The sequence below is a fragment of the Sus scrofa genome, chromosome 10 (assembly GCF_054392235.1).
Source record: "Sus scrofa isolate SSC_HxYL_T2T_F1_AM1 chromosome 10, Sscrofa_HxYL_maternal_Yorkshire_Landrace_v2.0, whole genome shotgun sequence".
NCBI lineage: Eukaryota > Metazoa > Chordata > Mammalia > Artiodactyla > Suidae > Sus > Sus scrofa.
In genome coordinates, this window is record NC_139392.1 from 66205399 (window position 1) to 66229291 (window position 23893).

At 39.6% G+C, this 23893-nt stretch overlaps 1 long non-coding RNA gene across 2 annotated transcripts in view; it reads left to right on the forward strand.

Annotated features, from left to right (window-relative positions):
* Positions 1-23893, forward strand: part of LOC106507912 (uncharacterized) — a 77442-nt gene that overhangs the window by 44503 nt on the left and 9046 nt on the right. The gene's annotated exons all lie outside the window — the stretch shown is intronic.

Consider the following 23893-nt stretch of genomic DNA (forward strand, 5'->3'; position numbering starts at 1 on the left):
TGCATGAAATATCTCTTTCTATCCCTTTACTTTTGGTCTATGTATGTCTTTAGCTCTAAAAGGAATCTCTTGTAAGTAGAATGTAGATGGGTCTTATTTTTTTACCCAGCCACCCTATGCTTTTTGATTGGAGCATTTAGTCCATTGACATTTTAAAAGATTATTGATAGGTATGTACTTATTCCATTTTGTTACTTGTTTTCTGGTTGTTTTGTGTTTCTTTGTTCTTTTCTTTTTGTTTCTTTTCATATGATTTCATGGTTTTGTTTAGTGGTGTACTTGTGTTGTTGGTTTTTTTTTCTTAGGTTTTTTTTTGGTATCTATTATGGGGCTTTAATTTGTGGTTACCATGGAGTTCATATATGTTGACTATTAGTATATATACTTGCTTCAAACTGGTAATCATTTAAGTTCAGACACATTCTAGGAGATCTACATTTTTTTACTCCCCTTCCCCACATTTTGTTTTTGATGTCATATTTTATATTTAGAGTTAGGATAGGGTTAGGGGTTAGGGTTAGGTTTGGGGTTAAGGTTAAGGTTTATCACCACTGGATGATGAATGGACTATAAGCCAGCCCTCTAGTCCATTGATGGTCAGAGTCCTTCTGTGTATGTTAATGAGTGCGAATTTTGAGGTCAAGTTCTCACTAAGCTGTAGTTCTCCAGTCTGGAATGCATCAAGCTCAAGTCATATTCCCAACCAACGTATTTTATTTTATACTGTTAAATTAGCTTGATGAAAATATAACATTGGGTAAAATATAAGAGAACAAGATTAGAGGATATTATTTATAGGAGGGTCAAAATTCACTATCTAGATAGACTTTTTCACTTGAGTCAAGGAGCAGAAACCCACACATCAGGAGTATAAACAAAACAAAACAAAAATTTTCCCATTGTGCTGCCACCAACAGCCTGGAGGAATTTTGCAAAAACTTAAGCTGTGAAGAAAGACACTGTCATGTCATGTGAATCCCTGCCCCTGTGCTTTGTGCTTTGGTATTTTTCACCAGCCTGGTCCTAACTGTCTGAGCAGGGCTTCCATTCTATGTGGAAGAAATGATGTTTTTCTAGCCTCATCTTACAGGACAAGCAGAGGTGTAATAGAAACAGGCTCTGGAGAGCAGAGGATGGGTGTGTAGATCAGTGGTTCTCCAACTATGCTCCCTGGGCTGGCAGTATCAGCCTCACTGGCCATGTGTTAGCAATGCACATTCTCAGGCTCCACCCCATACCTCCTGAATCAGACATTCTGGGGCAGAGCCAAGAAATGTGTGTTTTGGGTTTTTAAAAATTGTTTATTAATATATATTTGCTTTTTTATATATAATGATTTTTATTTTTTTCCATTATAGTTCATTTACAGTATTCTGTCAGTTTTCTACTGTACAGCATAGTGACCCAGTTACACATACATGTATACATTCTTTTTTCTCACATTATCATATACCATCATAAGTGACCAGACATAGTTCCCAGTGCTACACAGCAGGATCTCATTGCTAATCCATTCCAAAGGCAAAGATAAAGTCCTGACATATACTTCAGCTGGACAAACACAAGTCCTGTGCTCCACACCTGATCTGGAGGGCCTGGGATTAGGGAAGGGAGGGCTTCCTCATGGTAGTAGAATCAGAATTACCTGGAGAGACTGAGCCTCCTTCCTACTACCCTGAGGAAGCCCTCTCTCCCCTAATCCAAGGCACTCCGGATCAGGGGTGGAGCACAGGACCTGTGCTTATCCAGTTGAAGTAAATTTATCTGAAGCTCACAGAAGACGCCTGTTCTTCTAACTGCCTTGGGCTCACTTTCTTGGACAGCTGGCTTGTAATCCCAAATGGAGAACCTGTCTGTGAATGAAGCCAGTGGGTGGAAGAAAGCCGAGCAAGTGGGGCCAAGCCCTGTGCCTCAGGCGGAGAGACTCAGGTCCTGATAAGCCTTCCGCAGCCCAGACATCAAGCACCACTTCAAGCCAGCTCTGCTGTGGGCTCTCCAGATACAAACAGGGATTACCTTTTTACTGAAGCCAATTTGGCCTGAGTATCTTGACACTTAAGACTGAAGGAATTCTAAGGAATACAACATGCAGATGCTATTCTGTGCCAGTTAGTGAAGATAAGTGTTGTGTTTTTTTGTTTTTTTTTTTAAGAACACTACACTAATGAGAACTCACTCTTAGCAGAAAAGCTTGCCTCCTGATTTATGAAGAAAACTAAGGACACTTGGACACTCTTATCAACATGGCTCTTCCCCTTCCTCTCCTCTGTGGGAGGTTTCCTTGCCCTCGTGCCTTCTCACATCTCCCAGGACCTTGCTTCTTAGTTCACGCCTTTCTTGCTGCATCCTCACCCCTTGGGCTCTGCAGCCTCCTTGCCTTCCATCTATGAAAATGTTCAAATCTCCCCTCCTTGAAAAATGATCCACCTTAGCCACCACTCTCAGCTAAACCTTGCAAGTTAGTAGCATCAATTCACTATTTTTCATTGCCTCACCTCCCCATACACTTCTCCCTTCACCGCATACCTGAAAATGCTTCCACTAGGACTACCAGTGCCCACCCCATGCTGGAATCCAGTGGACACTCCGTGAGTTCTCTCTCTCATTGCCTCATTGGTCACTCCTCTCTGCTTGATGTTTTCTACTTCCGTGGATTCTTTGATACCACACTCTTCTAATTATCTTCATGCTCTTCTAGCTTTTCTAGCTTCATGCTCTCACTGCCTCCTTATACCTCCTCCTCTGTGTACATAGAATTCTGCTCTTAGCATCTTGTTCCTCTCCTCTTCCTCTCCATGGGTGATCTCATCCATTCTCTTATCTCAACTTGTACTGTGTTCCATGGATTCCAGAAGCTGGATATCCATTCTAGATTGTCCTGTAGATTCCAGCTCTGACATACAACTGCCTACTCATCTGTCATTAAGCAGGTCCCACACTGACCCAACAACGGTATCAGATCTTCCTTCTACATTTTATAATTCAGTGGGCAACACCACCATCCACCTGACCCCTCAGGTTGGAAATCTGGCTTCTTTCTCATGATCTCTCACTTCTAAGCCATCATGAATCCTATAAATTTTGCCTACCAAAGGCTTCCAGAATATGGTTTCTTTTCTCCGTCTTCACCACCTCTCCACATCCAAACCACAGTTTGGATTATAGTCCTTTCCCCGTGGATTAAGGTCTTTTTTTTCCTCTTCAAATTAAGTCTCTAACAAACCTCCAGGAGGCCTAATTAACAGACACCTAGCCAAGCAAAACTCCACTGCCTCCCATCCTGTTCAGACTCCTTCATTGCCTTCACATGGTGACAAGAGGGTTTCTCAAATTGTCAGCCAGAGAACATCTACATCAAGCCCCCCTGTGGCGCTTGTGACAGTGCTGATTCCTAAACTTTCCAACAGTCCTACCCAGTCACAGTCGTCACCGGATGCCTAGAAATGTTGCGTTTTCCCAGAGGTCCCTCAGTGATACACACATTAAAGTTTTGGAACGGAGGACCCTCCTGATCCTGGCCTTGCCTCTCTTTTCTGATTTCGTTCGTACTGTTCGCTGACTTTAGCTCCATTTAGGTTTTTATACTCCTAAGTGCCTGTATTTTACTGCACTAAATATGTCCATGCCATGATTTTGCTCATGCCTCTATTGAAATACCCAGCTGCTGCCCCTCCTTCCACACCCACTTTGCCTGCTTATCTCCTATTTACCCACTGAGATTCTCAGCTCCTCTTTCCTCTTGTGCAGAAATCCTTGATGTTTTACCCTGCAAATCCTCCTCCCGCCCATGTCTTGTTCTTTCTGTTCAGCAGGCCAGATCCCCTTTTGAGCTTCTGCATGGACCTCTGTCTTGTTACTCTACTGCCTGGTCTCATTTTTCCCAATTTGTGTGCCTCTTTCTCCCTCTGCAGTGTGAGGACCTTGAAGTCAGAGACTATGTGCTATTCAATTCACTAATCCTCATCCCAGGTACAGACTGGGGACAGAGCAGGCACTCAGATGTTTCTCCCATAAATGGAGTGTGCACACTTATTGGCTGTTTCTCTGCTACAGAAATGGAAAATTGTTAATAGTACAGTCAGCAGAGGGGCAGATGGTAGGAGAACGTGGAGGAGGTGGAAGGTGAGATGAACAGTGACAGTGTTAAGGATGCATAGAAAGGGAAGATGCTGGTGGAAAGGGGACCATTAAAGCCGTGGTGATGGTGGAGGAAGGAGATCATGAGCTTCTGAGCAAAGGCAGAAGCAGAGATGGTAGAGGTAGTTTCCCTCTTCTCCCAGTTTTTTGAATTTTTGTTATGAAAGGGTGTTGAATTTTATCAGGTGCTTTCTTGGCATTTATTGAGATGTTCATGTGATTTTTATCCTTCCTTCTGTTAATGTAATAAATCACATTAATTGATTTTCATATGTTGAACCACCCTTGCAAACTAGGGATAAATCCCAGGTAGTCATGGTGTATGATCTTCTTAGTCTTCTGCTAAAGTCATTTTACTAATACTTTGTTGCGGTTTTTTGCATCTGTGTTCATTAGGAATATTGGTCTGTAATCTTCTTTTCTTGTAGTGTCCTTGTCTAGCATTGCCACTGGGATAATTCTGGTCTCATAAAATGAGTTTGGAAGTGTTCCCTTCTCTTCAGTTTTTTTGGAAGAGTTTAAGAAGGATTGGCATTAATTCTTTAAATGTTTGGTAGAATTTACCTTTGAAACCATCTGATCCTGGATTTTTATCTGTTGGGATGCTTTTGATTATTGATTCAATCTGCTTCCTGGTTATAGGTCTATTCTGATTTTCTATTTCTTCGCTTCTTCAGTTTTGATAGGTTGCAAATTTCTGGGAATTTATCCACTTCTTTTAGGTTATTTAATTTTTGCTATATGTAAAGGCTGTATATGAAAAGCCCATAGCTAATTTATAATCGGTAAAAAACTGAAAGCTTTTCCGTTAAGATCAGAAAAAGGGTAAGGATGCCCATTCTCACTACTTCTATTAACCATATCACTGGAAGTCCTAGCCAGAATATTTAGCAACAAACAAACAAACAACAACAAAAATGTGTCTTAGTCTGTTCAGGCCAGTGTAACAAAATAGCACAGACTAAGTGGCTTATACACGGCAGAAATTTTTTGCCCATGGTTCTGGGGGCTGGAGGTCTGAGATCAGGGTGACAGTGTGATCAGGTGACAGCCCTTTTCAGGGTTGCAGACTTCTTGTTTATTACACACAGTGGAAGAGGCTAGAGAACTCTGTGGGATATTTTATAAAAGCCCTAATGCCATTCATGAGATTCCTGTTCATACTCATGGCCTAACGCCTTCCCAAAGAGCCCACCTACTAATGCCGTCCGCTTTGGGGATGAGGGTTTCAATATATGAATTTTGGAGAGACACAAACATTGAGACCATAGCAAAAAGGTATCCAAATTGTAAAGGAATAAGCAAAATTAGCCCTGTTTACAGGTGATATGATCTTATATATAGAAAACCTAAAGACTCCACACAGAAAAACTGTTAGAACTTGTAAGCAGATTCAGTAAAGTTTCAGGATACTATATCAACATACAAAAATCAGTTGCATTTCTATACACTAATGGCACATCGTAAAGGAAATTAGGAAAATAGTCTCACAGTAGCATCAAAAAGAATGAAATACTTGGGAATAAACTAAGACATGGAAAGACATGTGCACTATAAACTAAAACACCGATGAAAGAAATTAAAAAAGACAAAAAACAAATGAAAAGACATCCTGTGTTCATGGATTGAAAGCCTTAATATTGTTAAAATGTCCATACTATGCAAAGAATTCTGCAGATTCAATGCAATCCCTAATAAAATCCCAATAGTATATTTTTACAGAAAAAAAATCCTAAAATTCATATAGAACCAAAAAAGACCTGAAAACAGCCTTGGAAAAGAAAAAGCCGGAGGCATCACATTTTCTGATTTCAAAATGTATTACAAAGCTTATCATAATTAAAACAGTATAAATACTAGGATAAAGACAGACATATTGATCAATGGAACAGGATAGAGAACCCAGAAATAAATCCACACATGTATGGTCAACTGATCTTTAACAAATGTGCCAGAAATACATAATAAAGAAAGGATAGTCTTTTCAACAAATGATGTTAGGAAAACTGGACACCCGCATCCAAAAGAATGAAATTAGACCCTTATCTGACACCATACATAAGAAACTAAAAAACTCCTAGAAGAAAACTCTAAGGGAAAAGCTTCATGACATTGGTCTTGGCAATGATTTCTTGGATATGACACCAAAAGCACAGATAACAAAAGCAAAAATAGATACGTGTGACCACATCAAACTTAAAAGCACAGCAAAGGCAACAACCAGTAGAGTGAAAAGGAAACCCATGAAGTGGGAGAAAATATTTGCAAACCACATATCTGACAAGGGATTGAGTTCCAAAATATGTAAGGAACTCTTACAACTCAAGAGCAAAACAAAACAAAACCAACAAGCAAAAAAACCTGCCTGATTTAAAAATGGTCTCAGGGAGTTCCCATCGTGGCTCAGTGGTTAGCGAATCTGACTAGGAACCATGAGGTTGCAGGTTCGACCCCTGGTCTTGCTCAGTGGGTTAAGGATCCTGCGTTGCCGTGAGCTGTGGTGTAGATTGCAGACACGGCTCGCATCCCGAGTTGCTGTGGCTCTGGCGTAGGTCGGCGGCTACAGCTCCGATGAGACCCCTAGCCTGGGAACTTCCATATGCCACGGGAGCAGCCCTAGAAAATGGCAAAAAGACAAAAAAAAAAAAAAAAAAAAAAAAAAAGATCTCAGGACACAAATAGACATTTCTACACAGATTTTCAAATAAGCAACAATTTATGAAAAGATGTTCAGTGTCACAAATTACCATGGAAATGCAACTCAAAACAAACGAGACAAGTGTTGTGGATGTGGAGAAATCAGAACTCTTGTACTCTGTTGCTGGAAATGCATATAGTACAACCACTGTGGAAAACAGTATGGAGGTTCCTCAAAAAATTAAATATAGAACCACCATTTGACCTGACAATCCACTTCTGTCTGTTAAACCAGAAGAATTGAAATCACGATGTCAGAGAGATATCTGCACTCCCATGATCATTGCAGCACTATTCACAATAGGTTAAGATGTGGAAACAAATGTCCAACGGTGGAAGAATGGATTTTTTAAAAATGTGGTATATATACACACAACAGAATATTATTCAGCCTTAAAAAAGGAAATCCTGCAATATATGACAATAGGTGTGAACTTTGAGGGTGCTGTGCTAGGTGAAGTAAGCCAGTCACAGAAGGACATATGCATTGCATAATTCCACCTTTTGAGGTATCTAAAATAGTCAATCTCATAGAAGCAAAGAATAGAAGGGTGGGTGGTTGTCAGCAGCTGGGCAGAGGTAGAAATGGGCAGTTGTTAATCAATGAATATAATATTTCAGTTTCAAAAGATGTTTAGAAGTCTATTTACTACATTGTACCTATAGATAAAAATAGTGTATTGTAACTTTAAAATTTAAGAGGGTAGATCTTAAAGTTCTCTTGTAGCACAGTGGGTTAAGGATCCAGCATTGTCACTGTGGTGCAGGTTCAATCCCTGGCCTGGGAACTGCCATATCCCAAACATGCAGCCAAAAATAAAAAATAAATTAAAAAATTACACAAAGGGGGTAGATCTTCTGTTAAGTGTTCTTACCACAATAAAATAAAAGAGAGAGAAAGAGGAGTTCCCGTCGTGGCGCAGTGGTTAACGAATCCGACTAGGAACCATGAGGTTGCGGGTTCGGTCCCTGCCCTTGCTCAGTGGGTTAACAATCCGGCGTTGCCGTGAGCTGTGGTGTAGGTCGCAGACGCGGCTCGGATCCCGCGTTGCTGTGGCTCTGGCGTAGGCCGGTGGCTACAGCTCCGATTCAACCCCTAGCCTGGGAACCTCCATATGCCGCAGGAGCGGCCCAAGAAATAGCAACAACAACAACGACAAAAAGACAAAAAAAAAAAAAAAAAAAAAAAAAGAGAGAGAGAGAAGGTAGAGAGATTGGAGTTGAGATTTCTGATAGGATTCAGTGGCTGGATGTCTATAGCAGGTGGACATACTAGTTTTCTATTCCTGTGTAACACTCACTGCAAACTTAGTAGTTTAAAACAACACTCATGGAGTTCCCATTGTAGCTCAGTGTGTTAAGGACCTGAGGTATTGTCCGTGAGGATGCGGGTTCAATCTCTGACCTTGCTCAGTAGGTTAAGGAGCCACCATTGCTGCAAGCTGTGGCTTAAGTTGCAGATGTAGACTGCAGATGTAGACTACACTAGGTTGCTGTGGTGGTGGCGTAGGCCTGCAGCAGCAGCTCAGATTCAATCTCTATCCTGGGAACCTCCAAATACTGCAGGTGAGGCCCTAAAAATTTTTTGCTCATCTGAGCCATCTGAAAGTTCTAAAGAATATTCTCCAGCTTGTAATGGGTTATAAAATGTGCTTAAAATTGAGGTCTCAGATTTTTACTAATTCTTGAGAGAACCTGGCCCCAAGTGTTAATTACAGTTGGTATTTTTTTTTCCTTCTTTCTTTCTCTTTTTTACGTTCTTTTTTCCTTTTTTTTTTTTTTTTTGTCTTTTTAGGGCCGCACCTGCGGCATATGGAAGTTCCCAGGCTGTGGGTCGAATTGGAGCTTCAGCTGCTGACCTACCTCACAGCCACAGCAAAGCAGGATCCAAGCCGCGTCTATAACCTACAGCACAGTTCACACCAATGCCATATCCTTAACCCATTGAGGGAGGCCAAGGATTGAACCCAAGTCCTCATGGATACTAGATAGGCTCATTAGCACTGCGCCACAACAGGAACTCTGCAATAGGTATTTCCACCTCATAGCAGGAAATGGCAGGATACTGCGAAATAGTGTCGTGTGTTTCCACCAGCTGAAGGCCTCAGTGTGTAAAAGTTGCAAGGTAATGTTCCTTCTTCCTCAGAAATTTAGCCGTAAGTCTAAAATATCAACTGCCTAGACCAGCCCTTCCAGAGATGACCAGATGGTCTTCCACTGTCTAGGTAAACATGTTTCCATCATTCCCCCTTCCTGTCCACAAATTCTCGAAGGAAGAGAGAAGAACCCAATGTAAATAAGCATCTTCTTCATTCATCTTGCAGAGATGGGGAGGCAGCAGGCCAATTTAATGGTAAAGAACTAGGTTGTAAATCTGCCATTGCTAATAGAGATGTGTATGAGGTGCTAGAGAAATCCAAGGATGGAAATAAAGGTCAAAATTCAGCAAAGGAGTGAATCATGAAAGACTTTTAATGCCAGGATTTTTTTTTTTTTTTCTTTTAAGGGCCGCACCTCCAGCATATGGAAGTTCCCAGGCTAGGGGTCCAATCAATTGGAGCTGCAGCTGCTGGCCTACACCACAGCCACAGCAATGCCAGATCTGAGCCACATCTGCAACCTACGCTACAGCTTGCAGCAACTCTGATCCTTAACCCACTGAATGAAGTCAGGGTTTGAACCCTCATCCTTATGGATACTAGTCAGATTCCTTTCCATTAAGCCACAGCAGGAACTTCAGAACTGGGTTGTTGTGTCTTGCTTTGTGGGGTTTTGTTTTTTAACTGAAAAAATTTATCTTATTTTTTTACTTTACGGAAAAATTTAGGTACTAGAAACCACATGATGTTTAACATGTATCATTTGATCATTTTTGACAGATCTACATCTGCAGAGTCATTACTGTAATGAAAATAAACAAACACAGCCATGATCCCCCCAGAGTTTCTTCACACCCCTTGTCCATCCCCTGCTTCCTCCCTCATAGCCTGGCAGTCACGGATCTGTTTTCTGTCATTTTAGAGTATTTTAAATTTTCTAAAATTTTCTGTAAATGAAACTATATGGTATGTTCTCTTGTCTCACTTCTTTTATTCAGCATAACAATTTTGAGATTCATCCATAAGGCTGCAAGTCTCCTTAGTTTATTCATTTCTATTGTGGAGTTCTATTCCATTGACTGCATATGCCATAATTTGCTTATCATTTTGACCATTGATAGGCATTTAGGTTGTTTCCAGTTTGGGGTGATTTCCAATCATGCTGATATGGACATTTGTCTACAAATCTTGATGTGAATCTGTGCTTTCATTTGTCTCTGGTGAATATCTAGCATAGAATGGCTGCCCATTATGTGGCAGAAGTATGTTTTAACTTAAACTACTGAAAACTCATTTTCCAAAGCAGCTGTACCATTTTTCCTCTCCTCGAGTGTGTGTGAGAGTTCCAGTTGCTCCACATCCTCACCATCATTTGACATCGTCAGTCTTTTTTTTTTTTTTTAATCCATCTTAAATGGGGGAATAGTGGTGTCTCATTGTGGTTTCAGTTTGCATTTCCCTGTTGACAAATGATATTGAGCACCTTTTTATATACTTATTGCCCATAATTTTTTCTTTTGTGAAGTATCTGTTCAAATCTTTTGACCATTTTTTTTTTTTGTCTTTTTGCTATTTCTTGGGCCACTCTTGCGGCATATGGAGGTTCCCAGGCTAGGGGTCGAATCGGAGCTATAGCCACCGGCCTACGCCAGAGCCACAGCAGCGCGGGATCCAAGCCGCATCTGCAACCTACACCACAGCTCACGGCAATGCCAGATCCTTAACCCACTGAGCAAGGCCAGGGATCAAACCCACAACCTCATGGTTCCTAGTCCGATTCGTTAACCACTGCGCCACGACGGGAACTCCCTGACCATTTTTTTTTTTTTTTTGAGTTGCAAGACACAGAACAGATTTAAGTAAGAGACTATCATAATCAAACTTAAGTTTTAGAAAAATCATTCCAGGGGAAATATCATGGATGAATCACACCAGGGCCAGACTGCAGAAGAGAGGCTTCCTGGGGTTATTAGAATAGTGCCATGGGGTTAAGAAGAAACATCTCTGGAGTTCCCATCATGGCTCAGCGGAAATGAATCGAACTAACATCCATGAGGATGGAGGTTCAATCCCTAGCCTTGCTCAATGGGTTAAGGATCCAGTGTTGCCGTAAGCTGTGGTGTAGGCTGGCCACTGTAGCTCCTGTTCGACCCACTAGCCTGGAAACCTCTATATGCCATGGGAGCAGCCCTAAAAAAATAAAATAAAACAAAAGGAAGGAAGGAAAGAAAGATATTGAGATAAAACTAAAAGGTATATTTTTCCACTTGAGAGTTAATCAAGGAAATCAAATTCAGTTGAAAATGAGGGTCTAGAACTCAAGCGGAAAAAAAAAAAACCTATATAACACTCGTTATATGCTAAGCACAATTCTGGGCATGCTCACAATTATCAACTCAGTTAATAGTTATTTATCCTTAAAATTGTCTGCCTCCTGCCTTCCCATCTCTACATGATGAATGAAGAAAAGGTTTAGTTATATCAGGATCCTCTCTTCTCCAATAACTATCCAGTCAGGCAGGCATTATTATTATTATCAATACTTTATAGATGAGAAAGCCAAGGCACAGAACAACAAAGTATTATGCCTGAACATGTGAACAACTAGTGTGATTACATGTATAGAAGACAGTATGGTTTAAAGGCTAGTAAAATGTGGCTTTAGCAGCAGGCAACTCAAACTTTAAAAGCTGTATCTAGGAGTTCCTGTCATGGCTCAGTAGTAATAAACCCGACTAGCATCCATGAGGATGCAAGCTCAATCCTCAGCCTCGCTCAGTGGGTTAAGGATCCAGCGTTGCTGTGAGCTGTGGTGTAGGTTGCAGACATGGCTCAGATCCCGTGTTGCTGAGGCTGTGGTGTAGGCTGGTGGCTACAGCTCCGATCGAACCCCTAGCCTAACAACTTGCATATGCCTCAGGTATGACCCTAAAAAGACAAAAAAAAAAAAAAAAAAGCTGCATCTCCCGTATACTGGCTGTGTAATCCTGGGCAAGTTTCTTGGGCTGTTACTTCTCCCTTATGTGTAGAATGAGGATAGCACTTTCTTTCTGATTGTTTTGAATAGTGAGTGAAGAAACTTGTAAGTTCCTAGATCAAAAATACATGCCTGACACATGTGAGTACTTGTCCCGTTTTCCAGTAGGTGCAGCCACAGGGATGAATGAGATTATCCAGGGACCAAGAACATAAATGGGGAAAGATGGAAACTGCAAAAACACTGCCTTGGTGGATAGAATGTGAGGAATAAGGAAAAAGGGAATCGGGAGAACACATGTTCATGATACATCAGAACTCCACTGTGGGGCACAGATTAGCCTCCCACGTTTCTAATGAGGGCAGAGAGGTGCAATCTGGCATACTTTGCACACTCGATTCTATGTCAAGACACACTTTCTACAAAATAAAGAACTTTTGGAATATATTGTAACCCAAATTGAGGTATGATATCCCAGAGGCCCTTATTCTTTTTTTGTTTTGTTTTGTTTAAAGTTGAACTATAAAAGCAGAACATGCTGAAAGAAATTCAAATAATATAAAAAGTTATGGACTAAAAAGTGAGACTTCTCAGTATGGCCACTGTCCCCAAGTGGACTATGCCAACAGCCGCTTTGGACCTTTCATTCCATTTCATTTACATAATTTGACATACAAGAATGTAACGTCCTTTCAGGCCAGTAGATACACAGATGGATATGTGTATTGGTATATTGCCGCTACACTACAATAAAATAGTATGGAAAAAGTCACCTCATGTTTTACAACAGTAGCAAGTATAAACTATATTTACCATTGTATATCATTTTCCTATGATAATAGTAGGATTGATTATAATTTTTCTACAATCAATTCTACTGCCTTTGAGGAATTCCTGTTGTGGCTCAGCAGAATTGAACCTGACTAGTATCCATGAGGATACGGGTTTGATCCCTGGCCTCGCTCAGTGGGTTAACAATCCAGCATTGCCACGATCTGTGGTGTAGGTCACAGACACAGCTCAGATCTAGCTGTGGCTGTGGTATAGGCTGGTGACTGTAGCTCTGATTTGACCCCTAGCCTGGGGTCCAGAAAAGAAAAAAAAATTATACTGCATTTGACATTCATAAACAAATAGGAGTGTGCAAATGAGACTGTTTGGTCTAGGGCCAAGTGTATATTAAATTTTGAGAGAACTGCAAAATTGCCCTCCAAAATGTATTAGCAATTTGAAGCCCACTAGTATAAAGTAATAGCTAATATCTATTGAACATTAACCAGACACAAATACCGTGCTAGGGGCTTTATGCAGAGCATCTCAACAAACCCTACTGGGACATCCTATTATTATTACTTCTGCTTTATAGATACGGAAATGAAGGTGAGGGAAAGATGAGTAATTTGAATGAGGTAACATAGCTAAGGAGTGGTATAGCAGTGATTTAAATCCAATTCTTTTAACTTATTATTGTCTTAAGTTTTGTTGATTCTTTTACTTACCACTATTGGTTTTATTCACCCCTTCCTCTTTCATAAATTAATCTTCATTATGGGAGTGCATCTTTGAGTCTTGTCTTCCAGGAAGAATATAAGGGTGACAGAAATGACGAAGTCCTTGTATGCCTAAGTGAGTTCTGTTTTATTGCCACTCTTGAGTGATAGTCTAGCTGGTTACAGAACTCTTGGCTTGTGTTCATTTCCCTTCAGTGCATGTTGTGCCTTTAACTAATATCCTATTGTAGATAACACATTGGATGTCCAGCATATTTTCATTTCCTTCTAGGTAATCATGCTCTCTCTCTCTCTTCCAAACTCTCTATCATGTTATGGGACTCTTTCTATTGGTGAAGTTCACAAATTTATGGAAAAAGTATTCAGAACTTTAAATTGATTCCATCTTCAATTTAGGAAAACATATTGTTTATTTTATGTTGTTGGCTTAATTTTCTCCTAATAAGAAATTCTACCAGGTGGATAGTGAATCTCTTGGATCTACTTTCTTTTTTTTTTTTTTAATTAAAGTGTAGTTGATTTACATCCTAATAGTTTCAGATGTATGATATAGTGATTCAACATTTTTATAGCTTATACTCCATTTAAAATCACCACAAAATGGGAGTTCCCTTCATGGCTCAGTGGTTAATGAACCTGACTAGGATCCATGAGGATGTGGGTTTGATCCATGGCCTCGCTCAGTGGGTTAAGAATCCTGTGTTGCTGTGAGCTATGGTGTAGGTCGCAGATGCAGCTCAGATCTGGCATTGCTGTGGCTGTGGCGTAGGCCAGCGGCTGTATCTCCAGTTAGACCCCTAGCCTGGAAACTTCCATGTGCTGCACATGTGGCCCTTAAAAGTAAAAAAATAAAATAAATTAAAGCACCACAAAATAATGGCTGTATTTCCCTGTGCCAACAACACATCTCTGTAGCATATCCATTTTGTATATAGTAGTTTGTTGTACCTCTCAATCCTCTGCCCCCATCCTGCCTTCCTCTCCCCTCTAGTAACAACCAGCTTGTTCTCTATACCTGTGTGTTGATTTCTGTTTTGCTATTGGTCATTTATTTTATTTTTTAGATTCCTTGTACAAATGATAACAAAGTATTTGACTCTTTGTCTGGCTTATTTCACTAAGCATATTACCCTCTAGGTCCATCAATGGCAGAATTTCATTATTTTTATGGTTGAGTGATATTCCTTTGTATGTATATACCATATCTTTATCCTTTCACCTCTTGATGGACATGTAGGTTGCTTTAATATCTTAGCTATTATGAGTAATGCTTCTGTGAACATTTGCATGTATGTATCTTTTTTTAAGGTTTTTATTTTTTCTATTATGATTGATTTGCATTATTCTGTCAATTTCTGCTGTACAGAAAAATGACCCAGTCATGCATATATATACATTCTTTTCCTCATATTATCTTTTAATTCAAAAAATGCTAATTCAAGTATTTTCATTTTCTTTGGAGATATACCCAAGAGTGGAATTGCTGAATCATATGGTAGCTCTTAATTTTTAGTGTTTTGAAGAACCTCTGTACTGTTTTCCACAGGGGCTACTATGTATACTAGCGTTCCCTTTTCTCCATATCCTATCAATATTTGTTATTTATGTTCTTTTTGATGACAACCATTCTAACAGGCATGAGATGAAATCTGATTGTGGTTTTGGTTTGTATTTCTCTGATGATTTGCAGTGTTGAGCATCTTTTCATGTGCCTGTTGTCCATCTAATTTGTAAAATTTTCTATTCAGGTCTTCTGCCCATCTTTTAAGTGGGTTTTTTTTTTAAATATTGAATTGTATGAGCTATTTATGTATTTTGGATATTAACCCCTTATCAGTCGTATCATTTGCAAATATTTTCCCATTCAGTAGGTTGTCTATGGGCCAGGTTATGCCCCAGCACAGCAAAACTGGATCTGATCTGCATCTCTGACTCTTACTGCAGCAGCTTGCAACAAAGCCAGATCCTTAACACACTGAGCAAGGCTAGGGATCAAACCTGCATTCTCATAGACAGTATTTCAGGTTCTTAACCCACTGAGCCACAGTGGGAACTCCTTGATGCAGCTTTAAAGGGGACTTTTCTTGTTTTCTATTTCTAATAGTTCACTAACAGTGTGTAGAAAATAGCATATTCCTATATGTTAAACTTTTATTCTACAAATTTACTGAATTTATTAGTTCTAATAGATTTTCAGTGGAGACTTGAGTTTTCGATATATAGTATCATACTATGTATAGTATCATGCCATCTGAAAATAGTGACAGTTTTACTTCTTCCCTTTCAATTCAGATGTATTTTTTTCCTTGTCTGGTTGCTATGGCTAGGATTTCTGATACTATGTTAAGTAGAAATGGTGAGAGTGGGCATCCTTGTCTTTTTCCTGATCTTAGAGAAAATGCTTTCAGCTTTTCACCATTGAGTAAGATGTTAGCAATGGGCTTGCCATATATGACCTTTATTATGTTGGACTATGTTCACTCTATAGCCACTTTCTTGAGAATTTTAATCATAATTGGATGTTGAATTTTGTAAAAAGCTTTTTCTGCATCTCTTAAGGTGATCATATGATTTTATTCTTCAATTTGTTAATGAGGTGTATCACATTGATTGATTTCCAGACATTGAACTATTCTTGCATCCCAGGAATAAATCCCACTCAGTCATGGGGTATGACCCTTTTATATATTGTTGAATTAGTTTTGCTAATATTTTGTTAAGGATTTTTTTCCCTTCTGTATTTGTAAGAGATACTGGTCAGTAATTTTATTTTCTTATTTTCTTTCTTTCTTTCTTTTTTTTTTTTCTTTTTTGTTGTTGTATCTTTGTCTGGTTTTGGTAACAGGGCAATGGTGGCCTTGTAGAATAAATTTGGAAGTGTTCTGTTCTCTTCTATTTTTTTGGAATAGTTTGAGAAATACAGGTATTAGTTCTTTATGTTTGGGAGAATTCTCCAGGGTGAATTCAATTTCACCACTTGTGATCAGTCTCTTCAGATGGTCTCTTTCTTTATTCAGTCTGGAAGGTCATATGTTTCTAAGAATTTGTCAGTTTCTTCTAGGTTGTCCAATTTGTTGCATATAACTTCTCAAAGTATTCTCTTGTGATTTTTTTGTATCTCTGTGGTATTGGTTGTTATTTCTCCTATTTCATTTGTTACTTCATTTGTTTGGGTCCTTTCTCTTTTTTTCTTGATGTTCCTGCCTAAAGGCTTATCAATTCTGTTTATCTTTGCAAAAAAACCTGGTCTTGGTTTCATCAATCTTTTTATTGTGCTTTTGTTTTTGTCTGGTTTTTGTTTGTCTTTTTGTCTTTTCTAGGGCTGCACCTGCGGCATATGGAGGTTCCCATTCTAGGGGTTGAATTGGAGTTGTTGCTGTCGGCCTATGCCAGAGCCATAGCCACGCCAGATCTGAGCCAAGTCTGTGACCTACACCACAGTTCATGGCAACGCCACATCTTTAACCCACTGAGCGAGGCCAGGGATCGAACCTGCAACTTCATGGTTCCTAGTCAGATTCCTTTCCACTGCACCACGATGGGAACTCTTCAAATGGTAATTCCATTTTTAGTTTTTTGAGGAATCTCCATACTGTTTTCCACAGTGGTTGTACCAATTTACATTCTCACCAACAGTGTAATAAGGGTTCCTTTTTCTCCACATCCTCTCCAGCATTGTTTGTAGACTTTTTGATGATGGCCATTCTTGTTGGTGTAAGGTAGTGGTACCTCATAGTGGTTTTGATTTGCATTTCTCTAATAATTAGTTATGTTTAACAACTTTTCATCTTTTTTTTTTGGCAAACTATATGTCTTCTTTGGAGAATTGTCTGTTTATATCTTCTTCCCATCTTTCGATGGGTTTTTTTTTTTTTTTTTTGGTATTGAGGTGTTTATAAATTTTGGAGATTAATCCCTTGTCAGTCTCTTCATTTGCAAATATTTTGTCCCATTCTGTGGGCTTTTTGCTTCGTTTAGGGTTTCCTTTGCTGTGCAGAAACTTTTAAGTTTAATTAAGTCCCATTTGTTTGTTTTTTATTGTCATTACTCTTGGAGGTGGGTCTGAGAAGATATTGCTAGGGTTATGTCAAAGAGTTTTTCTCTAAGAGTTTTATAGTATCCAGTCTTATATTTAGGTCTTTAATCCATTTTGAGTTTTTGTGTGTAGTGTTAGGATGTGTTCTAATTTCTTTTTTTTACATGTAGCTGTCCAGTTTCCCAGAACCACTTATTGAAAGGACTGTCTTTTCTCCATTGTATATTCTTGCCTCCTTTGTCATAGATTAGTTGACTGTAGGTGGATGGGTTTAATTCTGGGCTTTCTGTCCTGTTCTGCTGATCTGGATTTCTGGTTTTTGTGCTAGTACCATATGGTTTTGATGACTGTAGCTTTGCAATATAGTCTGAGGTCAGGGAGCCTGATTCTTACAGCTGCATTTTTCTTTCCTCAGTATGTCTTTGGCTATTATGGGTCTTTTGTGCTTCCAAACAAACATTAAAATATTTCTTTCTAGTTCTGTGAAAAATGTCCTTGGTAATTTGATGGGGATTGCATTGAATCTGTATATTGCCTTGGGTAGTATAGTTGCTTTGACAATATTGATTCTTCCAATCCAAGAGCATGGTATGTCTTTCCATCTGTTTGTGTCATCTTTGATTTCTTTCATCAGCATCTTATAGTTTTCAGAGTACAGGTCTTTTGTCTCTTTAGGTAGGTGTATTCCTAGGTATTTTATTCTTTGTGACGTGATGGTAAAGGGGATTATTTCCCTAATTTCTCTTTCATACCCTTCATTGTTAACATATAGAAATGCAATCAATTTCTGTGTATTAATTTTGTATCCTGCAACTTTACCAAATTCATTGATGAGCTCTAACAGTTTTCTGGTAGTGTCTTTAGGATTTTCTAGGTATAGTACTCTGTCATCTGAAAATAGTGATAGTTTTACTTCTTTCCAATCTGGATTCCTTTTATTTCTTTTTCTTCTCAGATTGCTGTGGCTAGGACTTCCAAAACTATGTTGAATAGTAGTGGTGAAAGTGGACATCCTTGTCTTCTTCCTGATCTTAGTGGGAATTTTTTCAGCTTTTCACCACTGAGAATGATGTTGTTAGCTATGGGTTTATCATATATAGCCTTTTTTTTTTTTGTTTTGTTTTGTTTGTCTTTGTTGTTGTTGTTGTTGTTGTTGTTGCTGCTATTTCTTGGGCCGCTCCCGCAGCATATGGAGGTTCCCAGGCTAGGGGCTGAATCGGAGCTGTAGCCACCGGCCTATGCCAGAGCCACAGCAACGCGGGATCTGAGCCGCGTCTGCAACCTACACCACAGCTCACGGCAATGCCGGATCATTAACCCACTGAGCAAGGGCAGGGACCGAACCCGCAACCTCATGGTTCCTAGTCGGATTCGTTAACCACTGCGCCACGACGGGAACTCCATATATAGCCTTTTTTATGTTGAGGTAGGTTCTGTCTATGCCCACTATCTGGAGGGTTTTTGTTTTGTTTTGTTTTTAATCAGAAATGGGCGTTGGAGGAGTTCTCATCATGGCTCAGTGGTTAATGAACCTGACTAGCAACCATGAGGACAGAGGTTCCATCCCTGGCCTCACTTAGTGGGTTAAGGATCTGGCATTGCCATGATCTGTGGTGTAGGTCACAGATGCAGCTCAATCCTGTGTTGCTGTGGTTGTGGCATAGGCTGGTGGCTACACCTCCAATCCGACCCCTAGCCTGGGAACCTCCATGTGCCATGGGTGAGGCCCTAAAAAGACAAAAGACAAAAAAAAAAAAAAAAAAAAAAAGAAAGAAAGAAATGGGTGTTGGATTTTGTCAAAGGTTTTTTCTGCATCTATTGAGAGGATTATATGGTTTTTATTCTTTAGTTTGTTAATGTGGTGATTGATTTGTGGATATTGAAAATCCTTGCATCCCTGGGATAAATCCCACTTGATTATGGTGTACAATCCTTTTAATGTATTGTTGGATTCAGTTTTCTAATATTTTGTTGAGGATTTTTGCATCTATGTTCATCAGTGATACTGGCTTGAAATTTTCTTTTTTCATGTGATATCTTTGTCTGGTTTTGGTAGTGACAGTGGCCTCATTGATTGAGTTTGGGAGTGTTCCTTCCTCTGCAATTTTTTGGAATAGTTTCAGAAGGATAGGTGTCAGCTCTTCTTTAAATGTTTGATAGAATTCACCTGTGAAGCTATATATAGTTTCTACTGTACAGCATAGTGACCCAGTCACACATATGTATACATTCTTTTTTCACATTAACCTCCATCATGTTCCATCATAATTGACTAGATATAGTTCCTTGGGCTGTACAGCAGGATCTCATTGTTTATCTACTCTAAATGCAATAGTTTGCATCTGTTAACCCCAGACACCCAGTCCATCCTACTCCCTTTCCCTCCCCCTTGGTAACCAAGTTCTGTTCTCCCAAGTCCATGAGTTTCTTTTCTGTGGAAAGGTTCATTTGTGCCATATATTAGATTCCAGATATGTCATATCATATGGCATTTGTCTTTCTCTTATAAGAGATTTTTTGATGTCCCTTTTGCTCTCCTGAAATGAAATCCATAGCTATAGTGTCATCTGTACAACTAGAAAGAAATCCCATTGTAATTAATGTAAGGGAGAAAGAAAAGGAAAGCAAAAGTAAAATGAGGAGTTCCCATTGTGGCTCAGTGGCTAACGAATCTGACTAGCATCCATGAGGACGCAGGTTCAATCCCTGGCCTCTCTCAATGGGTTAAGGATCTGGCATTGCCATGAGCTGTGGTGTAGGTTGCAGACGTGGTTCAGATCCTACATTGTAGTGGCTGTGGCGTAGGCAGGCAGCCTGGGAACCTCTGTATGCCACAAGTGAGGCAACAAAAAAAGTAGAATAATACACAGTTTGAGATGTAAATACTCAAGTAGCAGTTCCTCAAAGACAATAGTAATCTAGGCATGGCGTGTGTGCCCTCGACACGCAGAGCTGGATACTGACACCAGGAGTAGTGCTGCCATTAGTGACTTGATGTTCCAAAATAAGGAAAAACTCTTGTAAAGTTCTGAAAAAATGAAGTACAGTCTTCTTTTGATTTACATGGTAGCACATTCCTGGAAAAATCAGTGTGTATTATAACCTAGCCAAAATACCACTCATGTTATTCTTTCCCAAGTTGCTTGAGCCAGTGTTTATTTATTTTTTTTCCTTTGAAAAGCTTTTAAGGCAACAAGTTTTCCTGAGCTCAGTTTTAGTCCTATGCCACAGTCTGATAGTCACATCGTTGTTTGCTGAATAATCTGCAGTGTTATTTTTAGTTCCTCCATGATCAGAATACTTTCAAAAATTTGTTGAGTTTTTCTAGGAGGTCTTTTTTTGGTGTCTGCTTGTTATTTGTTTATAATTCTATTAGACTTTGGTCATTAGAGGTAATTTGAAATATTTCAGTATTTTAGAATTCAATGAGGCTTTTTTTGTGGCCTGCTTCAGGACTGGGTTTTGTAAGTGCTTCATGTGGCTCTTGATAGGAGGTTTGCAGGAAATGCTCTTGGTTTGCAGGAAAAAGCATTCTTTCCATGGCTGTGTGATCAGCCTCAGGAATTGTGATATATGAACCTTCTATAAGCATTTTTCTTCAAGGTCCATGAGAAGTATTTTAAAGATTATCAAATAATGTGATTTTATTGACTACTCAAAGTTTTATTCTGTATCTAAGTTAGATGAACCTTTTGTGTCATACCACAGATTACTAAAGAATGATTTATTGACCCAACTAATAAATAACTGGACTCAATTTTGCTATTGTTATTGTGCCCTCTGCTTTTTGTTTGCATCTGCCTGGCCTGTTTTTGTCAATCTTCTTACTTTAAATCTTAACCTTCTCAAAGCATATGGTTGATATCCATTTTTGATATAGCTGAAAAATAGTCTTAAGACTATTTAAAATAGTTTACATGAGTTTATGCCATTTAAATCTGTAATAAGAGATCCATTTGCCTTGTTTCTTTCATTTAATAAAGTCTCTTTTTGATTCCTCATTGTATTTACTTTTAATTCCACAGGTGATTGCCTTCAAATACTTTTAAAATTTTAACTGGACTTGCCATCATGGCTTAGCAGAAACAAATCCAACTAGGAACCATAAGGTTGCAGGTTCAATCCCTGGCCTTGCTCAGTGGGTTAAGGATCTGGTGTTGCTGTGAGCTGTGTTGTAGGCTGCAGACATGGCTTGGATTTGGCATTGCTGTGGCTGTGGTGTAGGCTGGCAGCAACAGCTCCAATTCGACCCTTAGCCTGAGAACTTCCATATGGCGCGGGGGCAGCCCTAAAAAGAAAAAAAATTTAACTCATATTTAAGTACATTTGTATTTCTTCTTTCTTTCATCCTCAGTTGTTTTGGTATTTTCTAGGTTCCTAACAGCAATATATTTTCCTAAGTTATGACTTTATGCTGTATAGCTCTTCATTAATGTTTACCATTATTGTATTGTTTTGTGGCCCTGTTATTTAAATATCGTTCTATTTAGGTCTTTTTTTGTTGAAGTGGAGCCAATGATCACAAACAGCTCATCTCCTACTAAATAGCAGAGTGCCTGGCGCAGAGAAGGGCCTCAACAAATGGAACCTTAAGATATTACTAGAGCCCAAGTCAAATTAAACAAAGAGGTATTAACTTCATTCAAAATAGTAGACTCACAACCACAATCAATTCGTAAATCCAAAAACATATGAACAAGTTTCTCCAAATTTAAATTTTATCCATATGGTGAAGAAATGAATAGTGAACCCAAGAAAAATAAAATTTAAATGGAGTCTCTTGCTTTAGTTTACTCAGTAGGTGCCAGAATGTTTTAAAGTTCCTTGTATCATTGAAGGGCACAGAACAGGACAGCAAAAAGACCACCTTTAGTAAGTAAAAGTAAGTACTAGGAGTGGCCTGAGTTGTTGCAGGACATGGCTTTTTTTTTTTTTTTTTTTTTTTTTGGGTCTTTTTAGGCCTGCACCCACGGCATGTGGAAGTTCCCAGACTAGGGGTTGAATCAGAGCCACAGCTGCCGGCCACAGCCACAGCCACAGCCACTAGGTATATGAGCCACGTCTGTGACCTACACCACAGCTCACAGCAAAGCCAGATCCTTAACCCACTGAGCGGGGCCAGGGATCAAACCCACACCCTCATGGATACCGGTTGGGTTCATTACCGCTGAGCCATGACTGGAACTCCAGACATGGCTTTCCACGGGGGTGCTTTCAGCAGCAAGTAAACAGCCTAATGGTAACATTTTAAACAGAACATGTTTTTCCTGTTTTCTTGAGATATAATTAACATTGTGAAAACTTAAGGTAGACAATGTGATGATTGGATATATGTGTGTATGGTGAAATGAGAATCACTGTAAGTTTATTTAACACTCCCGTCACCTCACATAAATACATTTCTGTGTGTGTGTGTGTGTGTGTGTGGATAACATTTAAGATTTCTTTTAGCAACTTTCAAGTATGCAATACAGTATTGTTAACTTTAGTCACCAGGCTGTACAGGAGATCCCCAGAACTTACTCATCTTCTAACTGGCAATTTGTACCCTTTGCCCAGTGTCTCCCCTTTTCCCTCCAACCCCGGTGACTGCATTCTACTTTCTATTTCTATGACTTTTTTAAGATTCCACATATAAGTGAGAGCATATAGCTGTTTGTCTTCCTCTGACTTATTTAGCATATGCCCTCAAGGTATAACATGTTGTCCTCCAAGGCAGAATTTCCTTATTCCTAATTGTTGGATGATATTTCTTTGGGTGTGCGCACGCATATGAGTGTGTGTGTGTATTTCCCCATCCTTTATCCGTCCATGTGTTGATGGAAACTTGTTTCCTTTTCTCGGATCTTGTGAGCAGTGTTGCAGTGAACATAGGGGTGCAGGTCTCTTTTCAAAATACTGATTTCAGGAGTTCCCATTGTGGTGCAGCGGAAATGAATCCAACTAGGAACCGTGAGGTTGCAGGTTCGATCCGTGGCCTTGCTCAGTGGGTTAAGGATCTGTGTTGCCATGAGCTGTGGTGTAGGTTGCAGATGAGGCTCAGATCTGGCATTGCTGTGGCTGTGGCACAGGCCAGCAGCTGCAGCTCCGCTTAGACCCCTAGCCTGGGAACGTCCATATGCCGAGGGTGTGGCCCTAAAAAAAAAAAAGCAAATAAATAAATAAATAGTCTGATTTGTTTTTTTGTCTTCAGGGCTGCACACACAGCATATGGAGGTCCCCAGTCTAGGGGTCTTATTGGGGCTATAGCTGCCGGCCTACACCACAGCCACAGCAATGCCAGATCCGAGCCACGTCTGTGACCTACACCACAGTTCATGGCAACACCGGATCCCTGACCCACTGAGTGAGGCCAGGGAATGAACCCGAGACCTCATGGATACTAGTCAGGTTTGTAACTGATTAGCCATGACGTGAACTTATTTTTTGTTTTTAA